This window comes from Scyliorhinus torazame, chromosome 1 (assembly GCF_047496885.1).
Source record: "Scyliorhinus torazame isolate Kashiwa2021f chromosome 1, sScyTor2.1, whole genome shotgun sequence".
NCBI lineage: Eukaryota > Metazoa > Chordata > Chondrichthyes > Carcharhiniformes > Scyliorhinidae > Scyliorhinus > Scyliorhinus torazame.
The window spans coordinates 75,405,705-75,425,836 of NC_092707.1; the positions used below are offsets into that span (position 1 = coordinate 75,405,705).

The 20,132-nt window shown below is 46.1% G+C and overlaps 1 long non-coding RNA gene across 1 annotated transcript in view; it reads right to left on the reverse strand.

The window, feature by feature from the left end:
- Nucleotides 1-20,132, reverse strand: part of LOC140429530 (uncharacterized) — a 214,170-nt gene that overhangs the window by 43,411 nt on the left and 150,627 nt on the right. The window contains exon 2 of the long non-coding RNA XR_011949114.1: nucleotides 6,079-6,264. This is a non-coding gene — a long non-coding RNA (uncharacterized lncRNA). The remainder of the gene's footprint in view (nucleotides 1-6,078; nucleotides 6,265-20,132) is intronic.

The window sequence follows — 20,132 nt, forward strand, 5'->3', positions numbered from 1 at the left end:
AACTGTAATCTGTAAATATAAACCACCAAATGTACATAGCTACCAGATCTGTAAATTGTTACGAAACACTGTACGGAGGTATTACGGTACCCCCATAACTAATTATACCATGTTGTTTTGTTTTGTTGTTTCTGGCCACCACCCCTGCTGGACTTTTCTTAACAGGGGGTGAATGTGGTATTATAGGTATTACGGTACCTGAGAGGCTAAAGCACCATTGGTAGAACCTGTATGCTTGCTATTGGCTAGAGTGTATAATACCTCCGCCCTGATAGGCGGTGTATAAGAACCCGTGCCGTCCCAGCAGCCCTCATTCTGTACCTGAGCCTTCATTCTGTATCTGAGCTGCTGGGGGGAACATCTAGCTTATTAAAGCCTTCAATTGGACTACAACCTTGCTTTAGTGGTCTTTGATCGTGCATCAATATTGCAATTCAAGACAAAGGAATTCTGAAAGGAGAGTTGGAAAACCTGGAGGCAGCTCCTTGCTAAGTCAGCGGAGAGGAAGCCTGTTCAAAAGGTTACTTTGAAAACGTAGAGCGTTTTCTTGATGGAAATAGCTAATGGAAAGCATTGTTTGAGAGAAGATTTTAAAGCACGTTTTTGTGAGAGTGGAGCATGGAAACGCTGATGTGACAATCATTTGAGGAGAAATCCACAAAGATCGATTGTGTGGCACCTGCCATTTGGTTTCAGAGTCAGGTGCTATGCTTGAAATCCGTGTACATTTGTGAAGCTAAATGGGGAGTGCATCATAATCAAAGTTTTCATGTTTAATGAGTGTCTTTTTCTTGGTGTTAATAACTAATTGACAATCTTCTGACTCCATGTTTTGTACAAGAAAATAAAAATTATAGAACATTACAGCACAGTACAGGCCCTTTGGCCCTCGATGTTGCGCCGACCTGTGAATCCACTCTAAAGCCCATCTACACTATTCCCTTTTCGTCTATATGTCTATCCAATGACCATTTGAATGCCCTTAGTGTTGGCGAGTCCACTACTGTTGCAGGCAGGGCATTCCACGCCCTTACTACTCTCTGAGTAAAGAACCTACCTCTGACATCTGTCCTATATCTATCTCCCCTCAATTTAAAGCTATGTCCCCTCGTGCTAGACATCACCATCCGAGGAAAAAGGCTCTCACTGTCCACCCTATCTAATCCTCTGATCATCTTGTATGCCTCAATTAAGTCACCTCTTAACCTTCTTCTCTCTAACGAAAACAGCCTCAAGTCCATCAGCCTTCCCTCATAAGATCTTCCCTCCATACCAGGCAACATTCTGGTAAATCTCTTCTGCACCCTTTCCAATGCTTCCACATCCTTCCTATAATGCGGCGACCAGGATTGCACGCAATACTCCAAATGCGGCCGCACCAGAGTTTTGCACAGCTGCAACATGACCTCATGGCTCCGAAACTCAATCCCTCTACCAATAAAAGCTAACACACCGTATGCCTTCTTAACAACCCTCTCAACCTGGGTGGCAACTTTCAGGGATCTATGTACATGGACACCGAGATCTCTCTGCTCATCCACACTGCCAAGAATCTTACCATTAGCCCAATACTCTGTCGTCCTGTTATTCCTTCCAAAATGAATCACCTCACACTTTTCTGCATTAAACTCCATTTGCCACCTCTCAGCCCAGCGCTGCAGCTTATCTATGTTCCTCTGTAACTTGTAACATCCTTCCACACTGTCCACAACTCCACCGACTTTAGTGTCATCTGCAAATTTACTCACCCATCCTTCTATGCCCTCCTCCAGGTCATTTATAAAAATGACAAACAGCAGTGGCCCCAAAACAGATCCTTGTGGCACACTTCTCCATCCCGCCAGACCTGTAGCCTGGCATGGCTAACCCCCGCCGACAGCAGGATACTCCATTCCGGCAGCTGGCCAATGGGGTTTCCCATTGTGGCTACCCCCATGTCATCGGAAAATCTGTGGGAGTGAGTGCGCTGCCGGCGAAGCGGACGATCCCGCCAATGGAGGATTGCGACCACAATCTTTTGACCCAGGGTTACATTCTGAGATTTACCCATCCAGTTATAACATCAACTGGGATCACAACAAACGTGTCGGAGAATGGGTTTGAGGTTGATGATCAGCAATGACCGAATTGAATGGCAGAGCAGGCTCGATGGACCGAATGGCCTCCTCCTGTTCCTGTATTCAATCTTCTGACACATGGAATGGCAAGTCCAAAGATGGCAGGTTAGGTGGATTGGCCATGCTAAATTGCCCTGAGTGTCCAAAAAGCTTGGGTGGTGTTACTGGGTTACAGGGTTAGAGTGGGTGTGTGGGTTTGGGTAGGGTGCTCGTTCCAAGGGCTGGTGGAAAATTGATGGGCCAAATGGCCTCTTTCTGCACTGTAAATTCTATGATTCTATCATTCTATAAGTCGTCGGGCAGTGAAAAGTTAGAGACGGGGGCAAATGTTTAAATTCACCTTTCGGCATGTTTAGCAGGGTTTTTCTCGATGGCTGCAGTGCTGAGAAACATCCCGCTATTTAACGGCACTTTGTGATTTTTTTTGGGCCTGGTGCAGTGTCTCCTGCCAAGGCCGGACTTAGAGGAATTTCCTGCTGGTGAATTGATCGTGCCAGCACGAACAGCTGTTTGCAGATTGGGGCACTATTTTAATCGGCAGCCTCAATGTCCCTCCCACCCACCCCACCATTGAGGGCCCCAGCCCCGATTTCTGGACCCCCCTCACCCACCAGCCTTGTTGATGCCCTTGGGAACAGCGACTAATTAGCGATGTCCACCTGGGCCTGGCCCTTGACAGTGCCAGCCTGCCACCCAGGCACCCTGGCACTGCCAGCCTGGCACTCTGGCAGTTCCCCTGACACCTTGGTAGTACCACCTAGGCACCCTGGCAGTGTTAGGCTACGAGTGCCAATGTGCCCGGGGGCCAGGGGGAGTACCAGGGTACTATCCTGCCCTATCCTCGACCATCCGGGGGTCTCCAATGGCCTGTGAGACCCGCCCGAGGTGCCGTTCCACCTGGTCCAAGTTTGTGCGGACCAATACTAGTCGTTACTCTGGCGAGGTCTCGCATGCGTGGTCGTTGAGTCCTGTGCACCATGTGAATCCGGCGTGTGACTCGCAATCAGTCCGGCACTCGGTGAGGAGCCCGATTTGGAGCTCTTACATGAAACACCCCTTGCGCCCGGATCTATGCCAGGTGCAACAACATCACTGAATCGCGCCCAGGGTTTTTCCAGGAACAAATCCACTTGATGTCTGTACATTTGGAATGTTAATGACAGTCGTCTAAGATGTCATGGTTATTAAATAGTTAAAGAGCCTGTAGATACATCTACAAGCGCCGCCCTGTTGTTACTGATAAACCACCAAGATATATTGACAGTATAATTCAATTATGTTCTCAACTAAGTCAAGGCAATGATCGTTTAGTTGTCTTAGTCTTATCCTTTAATATCAATGTAGTTTTCCAAGCACTAGAAGACTATTAAGATTATCTGTGACACTGGGTGGTCTTGCATTATTGCTTTTTGATTGCCATTCCACCTTGTACGCAACTGAAATACGCAAGACCTGGAATTTCAAAGTTAGTATCACCCTTGCACAAACCTGGAGTCTACTTAATTTCTGACTCACCAATTACATGAAATTATTTGGCATCAGATAATAATTTTACAGGCTACTGTGACTAGTTTAGCACAGCCTTTCTTTCCCCAGTTTTGTTCAACATCTCAGGGAAACTTTGGACTTTAACTCTCAAGCTGTTTTAAATCATTTAATTGGTGGACGCACATCCCACTCGCTCCTGCTGATTGAAATGCGATGACATCGGGATGCATGCCCAATGTCTTATCATGGGCTTCCAGGTCGGGCGCTCTTGTACTTTGCATGTAAAATTCTGGCCTATATCTTTATATTGTGCACCATTGCAGATTAACAAATGAATGAACGGACATCGCGCAACAATCACCAGGCAGGAATGTTCCCTTCCAGTCGGGGAACACTTCAGCAGTCAAGGGCATTCAGCCTCTGATCTCCGGGTAAGCGTTCTCCAAGGCGGCCTTCAGGACCCGCGACAACGCAGAATCGCCGAGCAGAAACTTATAGCCAAGTTCCGCACGCATGAGTGCGGCCTCAACCGGGACCTGGGATTCATGTCGCATTACATTCATCCCCCACCATCTGGCCTGCGAAATCCCACCAACTGTCCTGGCTTGATACAATTCACACCTCTTTAACCTGGGGTTACCCCATCTCTGGATCTGTAAAGATTTAATCACCTGCTAATGCTCGCATTCCTAGCATTGTTTGGCATCTTTGAATTTGTCTATATATGTGTTTCTGGAACAGACCTCTGCATTCACCTGACGAAGGAGCAGCGCTCCGAAAGCTAGTGATATTGAAACAAACCTGTTGGACTTTAACCTGGTGTTGTAAGACTTCGTACTGTTTTTGACAAGTTATTGGACAGCCACCAAAGGCCACTGGTGAAGAGTAGCTGACGGCTACTGTGATAGGACTGTTTCAGCCAAGAACTCTGAATCGTAAGTTCGTGCTGATAATGTAATCTGGGATAGAGGGCAGTACAACTGCCAACAAGATAGACTGGCTGGCAGGCGACGTAGCCAACGACTTTCCTGCCTTCTCAGCCAAAGTCATAAACAAGCTGCAGCTGGAGCCTGCCAACCAGTCAGCCATTCAGTGCGGGTACGGCCAAGGTGACTGCCAATGGAAAAGTAAAATGCTGTTAAACAAAGGCCTTCAATGAGACCACTGGAAATCTCTTCAAAAGGACCGAGAGCTGCTGAAAGGAAAATTGAGATGTCAAATGCAGCAAACTCAATAGTTACCATTCGGGAAATTGTGTTAATCTGCAATGGTGCACAATTTAAAGATATAGGCCAGAATTTTACATGCAAAGTACAAGAGCGCCCGACCTGGAAGCCCATGAGAAGACATTGGGCATGCATCCCGATGTCATCGCATTTCAATCAGCAGGGGCGAGTGGGATGTGCGTCCACCAATTAAATGATTTAAAGCAGCAATTAACCAGAATTTTATGTTACCCGGGTGATTTTTGGGTCAGCACATGGACAGTCAGCCAATTCGTTTTTGTCAATTTGTCATCTAAAAGCAGGATGAAAGAAGGCAGGAGCAAAGGCAGGGTGCGTTGGTAGGAGTTAATGAGCGTTTGGTATGGACTTAGACTAGACTTGTGAACATATTCACTGCTTTCTTCGGAGGTTTCTGCCTATTGTCTGGACTTTTCAGGATATTTCAGTCTTGTGAGATCTCTGAGATTTCCAAACTATTGGCATCTACAATGCATGGATCAACCTCATTGATAATAATTATAACAATAATCTTTATTGTCACAAGTAGGCTTACATTAACACTGCAATGAAGTTCCTGTGAAAAGCCCCTGGTCGCCACATTCCGCCGCCTGTTCAGGTACACGGAGGGAGAATTCAGAATGTCCAAATTAGCTAACCTGCACGTCTTTCGGGACTTGTGGGAGAAAACCGGAGCATGCGGAGGAAACCCACGCAAACACGGAGAACGCGCAGACTCCGCACAGACAGTGACCCAAGACGATAATCGAACCTGGGACCCTGACGCTGTGAAGCAACATTGCTAACCACTGTGCTACCATGCCGCCATTAACATCTCAGCAGGTGGTATTGTGTACTCAGCAGGGAAAACTCCTCTGAGGAAGAGAGGGGCCGAGGAGAATTAAGACCAGGTGGTCCTCAAAGGTGAGGCGCAGGCACAGAGTGTTCATGGGCAGCAGGGAGGGCCAGGAAGACAGGTCACTATCCAGCTGGCAGAGTCTATAGGCAGCGATCCAACTACCTCGAGATGACCGAGGTCCAGTGCCGCATGCAGGAGGTTCTGCTTCTCAAGTGAAACCAGCACTTCCATATACCAGATGATTGGGCCGCAGATCGCCTCTGCCTATTTACGTGGACACCCAATGCTCATGTCTCTCTAAGTCACTTGCAGTCCTTAACATTTATGGCCTTGTCTCTTTCCAGGGGTCAGTGGGTGATAGTTGCATAGTTTCCCAGTCAGCGGTACATACCTGCATTCAGCTGGTGACTGACGCTCTGTTCAGATGGATGATGACCTGCATGCATTTCAGAACAGGCCAAGCTTGCCAGACTGAGCGAGCCAGAGGCCTTGCGGCTTTTCCTGGGTTCTTCCGCATCAAAGATGCCATCGATTGCACCAATGTAGCCTTCAAGGCATCAACCTGCCAGCCAGGCACCTTTGTCAAAAAAAAAGGGGTATCATTCCATCAGATATGTGCAACCACAGGACCCAGATTCTACAAGTCAGTGAAAGGTCCCCTGGCAGCTCACACGATACCTACATATTGATTCACACACAAGTGCCAAGGCTGTTCGCAGATCCAGGTCTCCTCAAGGATTGGTTGCTGGGCGCTAAGGCATATGTTTTGAAAAAGTGGCTTATGCCACCACTCAGGCACCCAAGGACAGAGGTGGAGGAAAGGTACAATCGCTGTCATACCTCCACAAGGGTGGTGATGGAGAGGAAAATAGGTCTGCTAAAAATGAGGTTCCGATACCTGGACCGTTCCAGAGGGGCACCCCAAAATATCCGCCAGAGCGAGTGTCGCTCATCGTCTGTGTGTGCTATGCTCTGTATCATCTTTCTCTTTCAAGGGGGAAACTACTGGACCAGGAGATAACCTGAGGCAGGTGCACTCACCTCAGAGGAAGAATCGAATGACGACTCTGATAGGGAGCTCGGGCAAGCACATGCTGCGGACGAGGAGCCTGTCATGAGAAACATATGAACAGATGAACTAGGAGCAGGGTTAGGCTGCTCATGTTTTCGAGCATGCTCCGCAACTCAATAAGATCGTGACTGATCTTATTGTAACCTCAACCCCAAATTCTTGCCTATCCCCCCAATAACCTTTCATTCCCTTGTTAATCAAGAATCTAGCGAGCTCTGCCTTAAAAATATGCAAAGACTCTGCTTCCACTGACTTTTAGGAAAAGAATCCCAGAGACCCAAGACCCTGGAGAGAAAACATTTCTCATCATCTCCATCTTAAATGAGTGACCATTTATTTTTAAAACCGTGACCCCTAATTCTAGAATCTTCAACAAGAGGGAATATCCTTTCCACATGCATCCTGTTAATACCCCTCAGGATAGTAAAGGATTCGATCAAATTGCTTCTTACTCTTCTGAACTCTAGTGAATACAAACCTAACCTCTCCAACCTTTCCTCATCAAACAACCTGCCCATTCCTGGTATTAGTCTTGTAAACCTTTTTTTGAACTGTTAACGCACCGTGGAGCCAGGAACACCTGGGGGCTGTGATTCAATGCTCCTTCAGCTAGGCTGTCAAGGCTTGGCTTCCGTCTGTGCCCAAGGGCACCCCTCCCTTCGTCAACATTTCAGGCACCTTCATCACTGCTTCTCTAATAAAGTTTGCTACCTCAACCGTCTTTCAAAAGGCACTGATGTGGCCAAAACCTCTCAAATACATAGGACACTCAGGTTTTGTGAGCAAAATGGTAATGTATCTTTCTATCATTTAAGTGAAATATTAAAATATATGGTTAATTTTGTTAATTGAAAACTACACATTTCTTGTGATAAACAACAAAATACACCTGTGCAGACCCATTCCTGTGCTCACTGTCCCTTAAATTTATATTTGTGGCTGCTATGCCTGGGTGCCCAACCCCTCCATTGTTGACAGCGGCATTTAGATTCATTTACAGCACAGAAGGAAGCTATTCGGACCATCGTGTTCATGCCGGTAAACAAAGATCTGACTACACTAATCCCATTTTCCATAGCCTTGGCCCACAGCTCCGGAGGTCCTGGCCGCGCAAGTGACTATCTAAATACATCTTAAACGTTAAAGGGGTTTCTGACTCAACCTTTTGGGCAGCAAGTTCCTGATTCCTGCCACCCTCTGTGGAAACATTTCTCCTCAACCCCGCTCTTAGCATTCTACCTCTTACCTTTACTCTCTGCCCCCTGGTTACTGACCCCTCTACTCATGGAAAAAGGGCCTTCCTAGCCACCCTAACTATGCTCCTCAATCTTATACACTTCTATCAGGCCCCCTCTCAAACCTCACCGCGCCAAACAAAACAGCCGCTGCAATTCTCCTAATAACTCAGAACCTCCAGCTCAGGCAACATCCTGGTGAATCATCTCTGCACCGTCTGCAGTGCAATCACATCCTGCCTATAATGTAGTGACCAGAACTGCATGCAGCACTCAGGTTGTGGCCTAACCAGCACTCTTATACAGTTGCAGCACGACCTCCCTGCTGACTTGTTGGGCCGACGGCCTTGGCGGTTGTCCTCTAGCTGATAGAGCGTGAGAAATCTCCACCTGAGGGAGTGCACTCAGTGACATTGCTGCACACTCTTCAGTACTCAAAGACTCTGAGGATGGCAGTGACTGGCAGAGGGGAAGAGCAGCTGCCACTCTCATCTGGAGTGCCGCGAGGAGGAGTCACAGAGAGGACAGACAGATCATTCATCAGCATGCGTCTTGTCTGTACTTCCCTGCTCACCTAGGAGTGGATGTGATTGGAGGGTCGAGAGAGCACATACGCGAGGAGAGAGCGCATGCCCGCGTGACTAGAGATTGCACGCCAGCGCAGGCAGAGAGCACACGCCCAGGCAGAGAGCAAGCATGTGTGCGAGAGCCTTCAGCAGAAGTGTTCCTAGAAATGTCACAGTTTTCAAGCATGGAAGAGAAAGAGGAGGACGAGGGGAAAGAATAAAAAGCAAAAGATCCAGGATACGGAGGAATGAGATTAAATGACAAAAAACATGATAGTTCAAGGCAAAGGGAGATGGAGAGTCCAGGAGGTGTAAAGGAGAAACCAGTACTAACAACACCTGTCCAGAAGGAAAATGAAACAGGGTCACCAAGCTTCATATCACAGAAAGAAGTCTTTCGGTCCATCATGTCTGCGCCAGCCATCAAACACCTATCTATTCTAATCCTATTTTCCAGCATTTGGCGCATAGCCTTGTATGCTATGGAGTTTCAAGTGCTCAGCTAAATGCTTCTTAAATGTTTTAGATTTAGATTTAATGTCACATGTACCAAGATACAGTGAAAAGTATTGTTCTGCGTAGTCCAGGCAGATCAGTCCATACATGAAAAACACAGGACATACGATAGATACACAATTTAAATACATAGGCATAGACATTAGGTGGAGCATACAGAGTGTTGTACTACTCAGTAGAGAAGATGTGGAGAGAGATCAGTTCAGTCCTAAAAGGATTATTCAGGAGTCTGGTAACAGCGTGGAAGAAGCTGTTTTTGAATCCGTTAGAGCCTGATCTCAGACTTTTCTAACTCCTGCCCGATGAAAGAGGTTGGAAGAGAGAATAACCCAGGTGGGAGGGGTCTTTGATTATACTGCCCGCTTTCCCAATGAATGGGAGGCGGGTTTGTGTTATGAGGCAGCGCGGCGGCGGTGTGGTTAGCACTGCTGCCTCACGGCGCCGAGGTCCCAGGTTCAATCCCGACTCTGGATCACTGTCCATATGGAGTTTGTACATTCTCCCCGTGTTTGCATGGGTTTCACCCCTACAACCCATAAATGTACAGGGTAAGTGAATTGGCCACGCTAAATTGCCCCTTAATAGGCAGCACGGTGGCGCAGTGGGTCAGCCCTGCTGCCTCACGGCGCCGAGGTCCCAGGTTCAATCCCGGCTCTGGGTCTCTGTCTGTGTGGAGTTTGCACATTCTCCCCGTGTTAGTGTGGGTTTTGCCCCCACAACCCAAAATGTGCAGGCTAGGTGGATTGGCCATGCTAAATTGCCCCTTAATTGGAAAAAATGAATTGGGTACTCTAAATTTATAAAAGAAAAGGGTTTGTGTTATGGACTGGGCTGTGTTCACAACTTTCTGTAGTTTCCTAGGGTCTTGGCCTGAGCAGTTGCCATACCAAGCTGGGTTGCAGCCAGATCGGATGCTTTCTTTGGTGTATCTGGAAAAACTGATGAGTCAATGCGGACATGCCGAAATTCCTTCGCTTCCTGAGGAAGTATTGGCGCTGTTGTGCTTTCTTGGTCGTAGCGTCAACGTGGGTGGACCAGGCCAGATTGTTGGTGATGTTTACACCTAGGAATTTAAAGCTGTCAACCATCTCCACCTCGGCACCATTGATGCAGACAGGGCTGCGTACGACAGTTTGCTTCCTGAAGTCAATGACCAGCTCTTTAGTTTTGCTGACATTGCGGGAGAGATTGTTGTCGTTACACCATGCTATTAGGATCTCCATCTCCCTCCTGTATTCTGACTCATCGTTATTTGCGATGCGACCCACTACAGTTGCGTCATCAGCAAACTTGTAGATGGAGTTGAAGCCAAATTTTTCCACACAGTCGTGTGTGTACACGGAATATAGTAGGAGGCTATGTACACAGCCTTATGGAGCCCCGGTATTGTGGATTATTGTGGAGGGGGTGTTGTTGATTATTCTCACTGATTCTGGCCTCTGGGTCAGGAAGCCGAGGATCCAGTTGCAGAGAGAAGAGCCGAGTCCTAGATTTTGGAGTTTGGATATGGGCTTGGCTGGGATTATGGTGTTGAAGGCGGAGCTGCAGTCAATGAATAGAAGTCTGATGTAGTAGTCCTTGTTTTCGAGATGCTCCAGGGATGAGTGTAGGGCCAGGGAGATAGTGTCTGCTGTGGACCGGTTGTGGCGGTATGCGAATTGCAATGGATCAAGGCATTCTGGGAGTGTGGAGTTGATCAAATTCTGGGAGTACGATGTGTCTCATGAACAACCTCTCGAAGCACTTCATAATGATCAATGTCAAGGCCACCGGACGGTAGTCAGTGAGGCACATTGCCTCGATCTTCTTTGGCACCAGTATGTTAGTGGTCTTCTTGAAGAAGGCGGGAACCTCGGAACGGAGTAAGAAGAGGTTGAAGATGACTGCGAACACACCTGCCAGTTGGTCCGCGTAGGATTTGAGTGCACAACCACTGACACGGTAAGGACCGGTGCTTTCCATGGATTCACTTTCAAGAAGGCCAATCTAACTTCGGAAGCTGGGACGATAGGTTTGGGTGAGTCTGAAGCAATTAGGGCCATTGACAACAATTTGTTGGCTTCCTGCTCGAAAACGAGCATAGAATGCATTGAGTTCATTGGGGAGGGCTGCTCTGTTGCCTGAGATTCCACTTGGTTTTGCTTTGTAGACGCTCCATTGTTTAAGCCTTGACACACCCGACGAGAGTCCATGTCGTTAGTCTTTTACTCCAGCTTAGTCTGGTGTTGTTTCTTGCCATCCCTGATGGCTTTGCAGAGGTCATACCTAGATTTCCTGTATAGGTCAGGGTTGCCTGTCCTGAAAGCCTCAGACCTGGACTTCAGTAGGGAGTGGATCCCCTAGTTAAACTATGGTTTCCGGTTGGGGAACGCACATGCTACCTTCTTCGACACACTTACTGATGAGGTCTGTGACAGTGGTGACATACTTGTCTAGGTTGGCCATTGAGTTCCTGAACATGGACCAGTTCATGAAAATTGACCAGTCCACTGACTCCAAGCAGTCGCATAGGATTTAGCGTTCCGTTCTCTACCACCCTTTCAGACAATGAGTTCCATGGGCGGGATTCTGCGGGAATCGGCAGGGCAGGCAACTCCGGCGCGAAGGAGTGACGTGAACCACTCCGGCGTCGGGCCTCCCCGAAGGTGCGGAATCCTCCGGAGAGGTTTGCGCCGCCCCGGCCGGCACGGAAGGGGCTTGGCACCACGCCAACCGGCGGCGAAGGGCCTCCACCGGCCAGCACGAGTTGGCACATGCGCAGGAGCGCCAGCATATGCTGGCAACATTCCAGCGCATGCGCAGGAGGTTTCATCTCCGTGTCGGCCATCGCGGAGGTCCACAGCAGCCGAAGCGGAGTAACAGAATGTCCCCATGGCACAGGCCCGCTCACGGATCGCAATCGACCCGATCGCGAGCCAGGCCACCGTGGGGGAACCTCCCTGGGCCAGATCCCCTCGCGTCCCCCCGGAGGCCGCCCGCAGAGCCAGGTCCCGCCAGGAAGTACCTGGTGTATTTTAGCACCTCAGACTTTCCAGCCTCTCTTCATAGCTACAACACTCCAGCTGAGGCAACATCCTGGTGAATCTCCTCTGCACCCTTTCTACTGCAATCACATCCTTCCTATAGTGATGACCAGAGTGGCACAGAGTACTCTAGCTGTGACCGAACAAGCGTTTTATACAGCTCCATCATAGCCTTCCCGCTCTTATATTCTATGCCTCAGCTAACAAAAGCAAGTATCACATAGGCCTTATGATCAGAAGTTGTACTGAAAGAGATATCAAATCTGCCTCCACCATTCTCAGGCACTGCATTCCACATTCTCGTCACTTGTGCATTGTGGTAGTCACCACTGTTTATATAATACGTATACGAAAGGTAATACGGTAAGGCTCCTGTACTACAGGTACGGGGGTAGATCCCTGCCTGCTGGCTCCGCCCAGTAGGCAGAGTATAAATGTGTGTGCTCACCGAGCTGCAGCCATTTCGGTAGCAGCTGCAGGAGGCAACACATCTCTGCTTAATAAAGCCTCGATTATTCTCTACTCTCGTCTCGTAATTGATAGTGCATCATGCATAAAAAGTTTTACTTCATGTCACCTTTGGTTCATTTGCAAACCACTTTAATATCAGGGTCCTCTGGTTCCATCAATGGGAAGGCTTTCAGTCTATCTGCGCCCCTCAGGGTTTTATACAGTTCCATTAAATCTCCTGTCAACTGTTCCTTCTCCAAGGATAACAAGATCAGCTTCTCCAATCAATCCATATAACAGGGGTCTCTCATTCCTAGCATCATCCTTGTAAACCATCTCTGCACCCTCTTTAATGCCTTCACATCCTTCTCAAGTGTAGTGCCCAGAATTGGACACAATACTCTAGTTGAGGACAAATGAAACCAGGATTTTTATAAAGATTCATCATAAATCCCTTGCTTTTGTATGACGTGCCTCTATTTATAAAGTCCAGGGTTTCACATGTCACATTAAACCCTTTCTCAGCCTGCCTTGCCAGCTTTCACCATTTCTGCACATATACCAAGAGGTCCCGCTGCTCCTGCAATCCCTTTAGAACTGTATTTTATATTGTCTCCCTGCATGCTTCGAAAATCTATCACTTCACACCTCTTGACAATAAATTTCATCTGCCCCATTTCACCCATTTCACCAGTCTATGTCTTCTTGAGGTCTACCACTATCACCTTCTCAGTACTTCCAAATTTGTCTCATCCGCGAATTGTGCCCTGCATACCCAAATCTAAGTCATTGACACTCATCGCAGTGAAACCCCACTGTACACCTGCCCCCAGACAGAAAACACTTGTTCTCTAATCTGAAAATTTTAGTTGGTGAAAATGATAGTGGAGTCAATCTTTTCTCAGGCTCATGTTTAATTACAGACAATACAAGCGCTTATTTCCTCACATCCACAGGCCAGTTTCAGCAAGTCTCTTTTTTGTGCTCACATATAACCTCAATTAAAGCCCTCCACCTACATATAATCAAAAACAATTGATATGCAATTAACAAACATTCACCACTATTTCATGTGACTCAGCCAATCTCTTCTCCATGCTGCCAGACCATGGGCTGCCACTTTATCAAATGCCTTTTAAAAGTCCATTGACACCAGATAAACCTATTAGCATTAACAACCCTCTCTGTTACCACAAAACGTTCAATAAAGTCAGTTCAACACTATTGTCCTTTAACATGTCTTGGCTGACGTTCATGGCTGACATTCTTTAATTAATCCAAACTTGTCCAAGCTCAAATTTGTTTCCAAAAGCACCGAGGTTGAGCTCAATGATGATGAGTCAGTAAAATGTCTCACTTAAAGATGAGGTTCTGCTCCTCAAGCCTACTTTGAGTTTCATTGGAAAAAAGTGTTGGAGGGGGAGATGTCAGATTTGAAGTGGGGTAAAGAATCAAAATGATAGGCAATCAGATGCTCGGGGTCACACTCGCAGACTGAACAGAGGTATTCGACAAAATGGTCATTTAGTACTGCATTTGGTCTCCACAATTTAGAAGATATTTCATCATGAATAGCCAATAGCGAGACTAAATTGAAAGGTACAAGTAAATTGCTTGTTCATCTGGAAGGAGAGTTTTCGCTTTGGATGGTGTGAAGGGAGATGTTATAAAATTACATCTCCAATGTTTGCACAGCAAATTGTTGCAAGAAGGGGAGTGGGTGTCCAGAGTGAAACAAGGAGTGGTCCAAAATGTAACGGAGGGAACTGACCTTTGGAAACCTGAAAGGAGGGAAAAAAGGTGTTTAGTGGTGGAGGATGACTTTTTGAATGTGGAGCTTTGTGGTTTGAAAGGCAAGGACAAGGGAAACCTGAGAAAGAGGGGAGGAAGCAACATTGTGAGACATGGAATGAACAGGGTCAAGGGGAATTGTCCATTGTGGAGGGAGGAAGCTGCATTAGAAGCATTGATATGGGAGATGACACATCAGACCAGATGCAATGGAGAGCGAGAAACCTTGATAAGTCCTTGTAAGAAGTGAAGGATGACATATGGAATGTGGAGGCTAGTGGAGTAGAAAGTGAGAACAAGGGGAATGTTATCATGGGTCTGGGACTGAGAGAGCCTGGATTAAACATTGGGTGATGCACAAGACTGGCATTGGGTTTGAGCACTTTGAAAAATTAAAATGGAAAGCTGCAAGTCGCCCTGCATAGGTTCCTCCATCAAGCAAAAAGTGGTTGTTTACCATATAGTTGATGGGGGAAACCTGGATTGAGCTCACAACTCTTGGCGGATAATTCTGCAAACATGTGCATATATAAAAAGGATTCTGTACCTCCTACACTTGAATTTCAGCATGTCAGCTGAGAAACCACAACTTTGCTTGGTGGATTCACCATTAAACAGGATATGTTTTGTGGCTACATTGTGATCAGCAGAGTAGCGGAAAATGGACTCACCTTTTAGGGAGAGCTGCTCACCGCAATAGTCATGAGCAATTTCTCTATCAGCTGTTGATCCAGCAAGGACCCAAACCTACTTGCCAGTCAGCAAACTAGTGCCCAAAATACTTGCAAGAATGGACAAAAGGAATCTTTTTGAGTTCAACATGGCTCCAAGATGAGACACTCCAGGATAGAACATTGAAACCAAACCATCCTTGGGACAGTTAGGATTTTAATCAGAATATGCCTTGATTTGGTAATCCAAATGTGATCCAAACAAATTTCAATAGCACATGTTGATTGGCCAGTTAACGTTGTTGATTGATTCAGGGTATTCACGCTTCATTCTCAGATGCTAATCCTGCTGAAAGCCAATCTCCTTGAGAGGTGTACAAGAGCCAAGAAGCTCGCCTCAGTCTGCTGTACTCATATATTGCACAATTTTAGCCAATTAAATTGCTGAAGCGCTCATGCACACACGTGTGTGCTCGAGTCCTGTCTCATGCCAACACTTGAGTGTGCCCTTAAAAGACCATATGATACAGGACCAGAATTAGGCCATTCGGCCCTTCAAGTCTGCTCCTCCATTCGATCATGGCTGATATGTTTCTCATCTCCATTCTCCTGCCTTCGCCCGGTAACCCTTGATCCCGTGATTAATCAAGAAGGAGTAGGCACTCCAGATACCAGGAAAACTGAAGCATTCCATGGGGTTTCTCAGTAGCTTGGTTTAAAAGGTGTTGAGCACATGCTAGGCCTGTTGTTCACCTCCATTAATGTTCTTTGGTGAAGGATCAAAAATTCAGAATACCATTAATGATTGTAGGTGCTCAACACTCAAACATTGTACAAAGAAAGTATAGTCTGACCAGACATTTTAATGGTGCTGAATGTAGTATCTTCAGTTATTTAAACTGGTTAACTCATTCACTGTGGTGGCTCGAGAAAATACCAGGTAGACAGTAGTAAGGAAGAACAAAATGTTTATTGGCAACAAACAAGGGTAACTTACATAGAAGCACAGAATTGCTATACATATAGGTGTTAACACTCTGGCTCCCAGGTTCATTCTGACCATAACCCCACTCCCCATGCCCCACACTTTTTCCTCATTGGTTGGGGTTTGTTCCCATATGATAGACCCCAAACCAGTCACATGAGCACAAGGGCACACCCCTTAAAGGGACCACTCTACCACATTCACAATGCTATGTGTTCCTAATACAAGACACAGCAGGGAAACACAAAAAAATAAAGGTTGAACAAGAACCATTATAATATTACAAGATATATTAATCAGTGACATTTATACATCAAAGCAATGGAACCTTGAGCCAATTCAGCATGCAGAGTCCAAATATTAATACACATTACAACAGATTGGAGCTACTTTGAAATGAGCTTGGTTTTAATTTTAATTCTTGGAGGCTGGTGCCCAATAGTTAGCAACAATTACTATGTTCACCTCCTTAACCCAGCCCTACAATCAACGAATCATTTAAAGTATCAATAGTAGAAACTGCAAGGACTTGACATTGTGGGTGTTCACGGCAGCGGATTCTCCAGTCCCACTTCAGTAATGGGAGATTTGACTGAGCACCAAATTCTCTGTCGTTGCTAGCAGCAGAAGCGGGGTGGACTTGCAACAAAGAATCCTGACCCTACTTGAGGCACCAATGATAACCACTGTACCACGGTGCCATTAAGTTATTCATAGTGGTAAAAGTTTTCATTTCTATCCACCTTCTATCTGGACAAGGAGTGATTCATCGTTCAAAGACTGAATGTGAAGGGTAGTGCAAGTTTTTTTTGGATCCATTAAAGACAACTGAATTTAGTGCCCTTGGCATATGGAGGTAGTGTGAGAACAGGAGGTGATTGTGGGCAGTTGATTGAGTGTGTTCACTCCAAAAGAGTTTTCATTCAGGTCAAGATAACAAAGGTTTCTCTCAGAGGTGATGTAAACAGTTGCAATTTAGTCTTTTTTTGCAGCCATAATATGAATAAAAGTCACTAGCAGGTACAATGGGTCCCCAACTGGAAATGGTGGCAGAAGGTAATAGGCTACATTTTCTGTGCATTGCCTCTTTGAGAAAATAGAAATTGATGGGACAGATGGGAAGGAAATCTACAGGGAGTTATTAGAAAATGGTGGCTGTCTAAGATCTGTGCAAAGTCGACATAAAAGGAAATTATAGAAGACTTGTTGTCCTCTGCCAATGAATAATATTGGAAGTAAACTGATAGGAGGACCTGATTTTTATATGTACCAATAATTTGAAGTAATCATTGGTATCTGTTCCCTTTAAATAAAGTGGTAAAACTATTCTCTAAAGAAAACAAATTCTGATGCTGGAAATCTGAACCCAATAAAAAGCCCAGGAAGTCAGGCAGTATCTGCAGAGAGCAAAATGTTTCTGATGAACATTCATTATTTCAAATTTCCATTCTCTTTGTCTCTTCACAAATGCTGCCTAGCCTGCTGGGTATTGCCAGCATTTTCTGTTCTATGCATAAACCTTTCACAATCTATGGGCATTTAAAAACCTCTGTCTCAGTTTCTCACCTCCTCTGTCAAATGCTTGGTGTTGGGAAATCAAAAACACAAAGAGACTTGGGAGTCCCTGTTCACGATTCGCTTAAGGCTAACGTGCAGGTTCAGTTGGCAGTTAAGAAGGCAAATGCAATGTTAGCATTCATGACGAGAGGGATAGAATGCAAGACCAGGAATGTACTTCTGAGGCTGTGTAAGGCTCTGGTCAGACCTCATTTGGAGTATTTTGAGCAGTTTTGGGCCCAGTTTCTAAGGAAGGATGTGTTGGCCTTGGAAAGGGTCCAGAGGAGGTTCACAAGAATGATCCCTGGATTGAAGAGCTTGTCATATGAGGAGCAGTTCAGTATTCTTGGTCTGTACTCGTGGAGTTTAGAAGGATGAGGGGGGATCTTATTGAAACTTTAAGATGCAGCAACACCTGGATAGAGTGAATGTGGAGAGGAAGTTTCCACTAGTAGGAAAAACTAGAGCCAGAGGGCACAACCTCAGATTGAAGGGACAATCCTTTAAAACAGAGACAAGGTGGAATTTCTTCAGCAAGAGGCTGGTGAATCTGTGGAATACTTTGTCGCAGAAAGCTGTGGAGGCCAAACCACTGAGTGTCTTTAAGACAGGGACAAATAGGTTCTTGATTAATAAGGGGATCAGGGGTTATGGAGAGAAGGCTGGAGAATGGGGATGAGAAAAATATCAGCCATGATTGAATGCCGGAACAGATGTGATGGGCCACGTGACCTATTTCTGCTCCTATGTCGTATGGTTTTATGGTTTTATGGTAATCTTGAATAACAGCCTTTAAGAGAGTGACGAGCACCATTTTACCAAAAATAATACCCAAGGCAAAACAAAATCTTGTGAATGGATGTACTTCTGGATTTATGTCTTTAACAACATTGGACAACAGGAATGTCTTGGGGGTTGGAGCAGACCATAGGATGAAGGTAAACAATTCTAGAATTCCTTCCAGGCCATTTTTGCAACGGTCAATTATATGTCAGTGGATTACATTTTTTGCGTTGGCAGGAGGTCCGGATTTGCTTTTTTATTCAAGGCAGCATTTGACCAAGTATGGCATCAAGGATCCAGAGGAAAACAGGAGTCAATGTGAATTACGGTAACCCTCTGCTGGTTGGAGTCATACCTGGCACAAAGGAAGATAGCTGTGGTGATTGGAGGCCAATCATACGGGGCTGTTTAGCACAGGGATAAATTCCTGGCTTTGAAAGCAGACCAAGGCAGGCCAGCAGCACGGTTCAATTCCCGTAACAGCCTCCCTGAACAGGCGCCAGAATGTGGCGACTAGGGGCTTTTCACAGTAACTTCATTTGAAGCCGACTTGTGACAATAAGCGATTTTCATTTCATTTCATTTCATTTCATTTTCACTTCATTTCATTTCATCTCAGTTCCAGAACATCACTGCAGGAGTACCTCAGGCTAGTGTCCTAGGCCCAACCATCTTCAGCTGCTTCATCAATGACCTTACTTCCATCATCAAGGTCAGAAGTGGGGGTGTTCGCACAGGACTACACAATGTTCAATACCATTTGTAACTCCTCAAATACTGAAGCAGTCCATGTCCAAATCCAGCAAGACCTGGACGATATCCAGGCTTGGGCAGACAAGTGGCAAGTAACATTCACACCACACAAGTGGCAGCCGAAGAATATCTCTAACAAGAGAGAATTGCATCGTCACCCCTTGACATTTGATGGCATTACCATCACTGGATCCCCCAATAACAACATCCTGGGGCTACCATTGACCAGAAGCTGAACTGGACTAGCCATGAAAATACTGTGGACATCAGAGTAGGTCAAAGGCTACGAATCTTGTGGCGAGTAACTCACCTCCTGATTCCCCAAAGCCTGTCCACCATCTACAAGGCACAAGTCAGGAATGTAGTGGGATACTCTCCATTTGCCTGAATTAGTGCAGCTCAAACAACACTCAAGAAGCTTAACACCATCCAGGATAAAGCAGCCCGCTTGATTGCTCCCCTGCTACAAACATTCACTCCCTCCATCACTGACGAACAGTGGCGAACTGTGTGTACCATCTACAAGGTGCACTGCAGGAACTCACCAAGATTCCTAAGGCAGCACCTCCCAAATCTTCAACCACTACCATCTGGAAAGACAAGAGTAACAGATACCTGGGAACACCACCACCTGGAGACACCCCAAGTCATACACCATCTTGATTAGGCAATATATCGCCATTCCTTAACTGTCGCTGGGTCAAAATCCTGTAATTTCCTTCCTAACAGCATTGTGGGTATATCTGCACCTTAGGGACTGCAGCGGTTCAAAAAGGCAGCCCACAAAACCTTCTGAAGGTCAGCTAGGGATGGACAATAAATGTTGACCGAGTCAACGACACCCACATCCTATAAATGAATAAAAGTAAGCTATTTATATTCAAGGTTTTCTGGCTCTATGGAAACAATACTGTGCCAAACATCTGCCCAAAATACATTGAGTAGTCAACCTTTGGAACTATTATTTGGATATATTTTCCAATGGTGAGTCGGTCAATCATCTGCTCAGCAACAAACACCATTCTGCCCTTTCTCAGCAACTG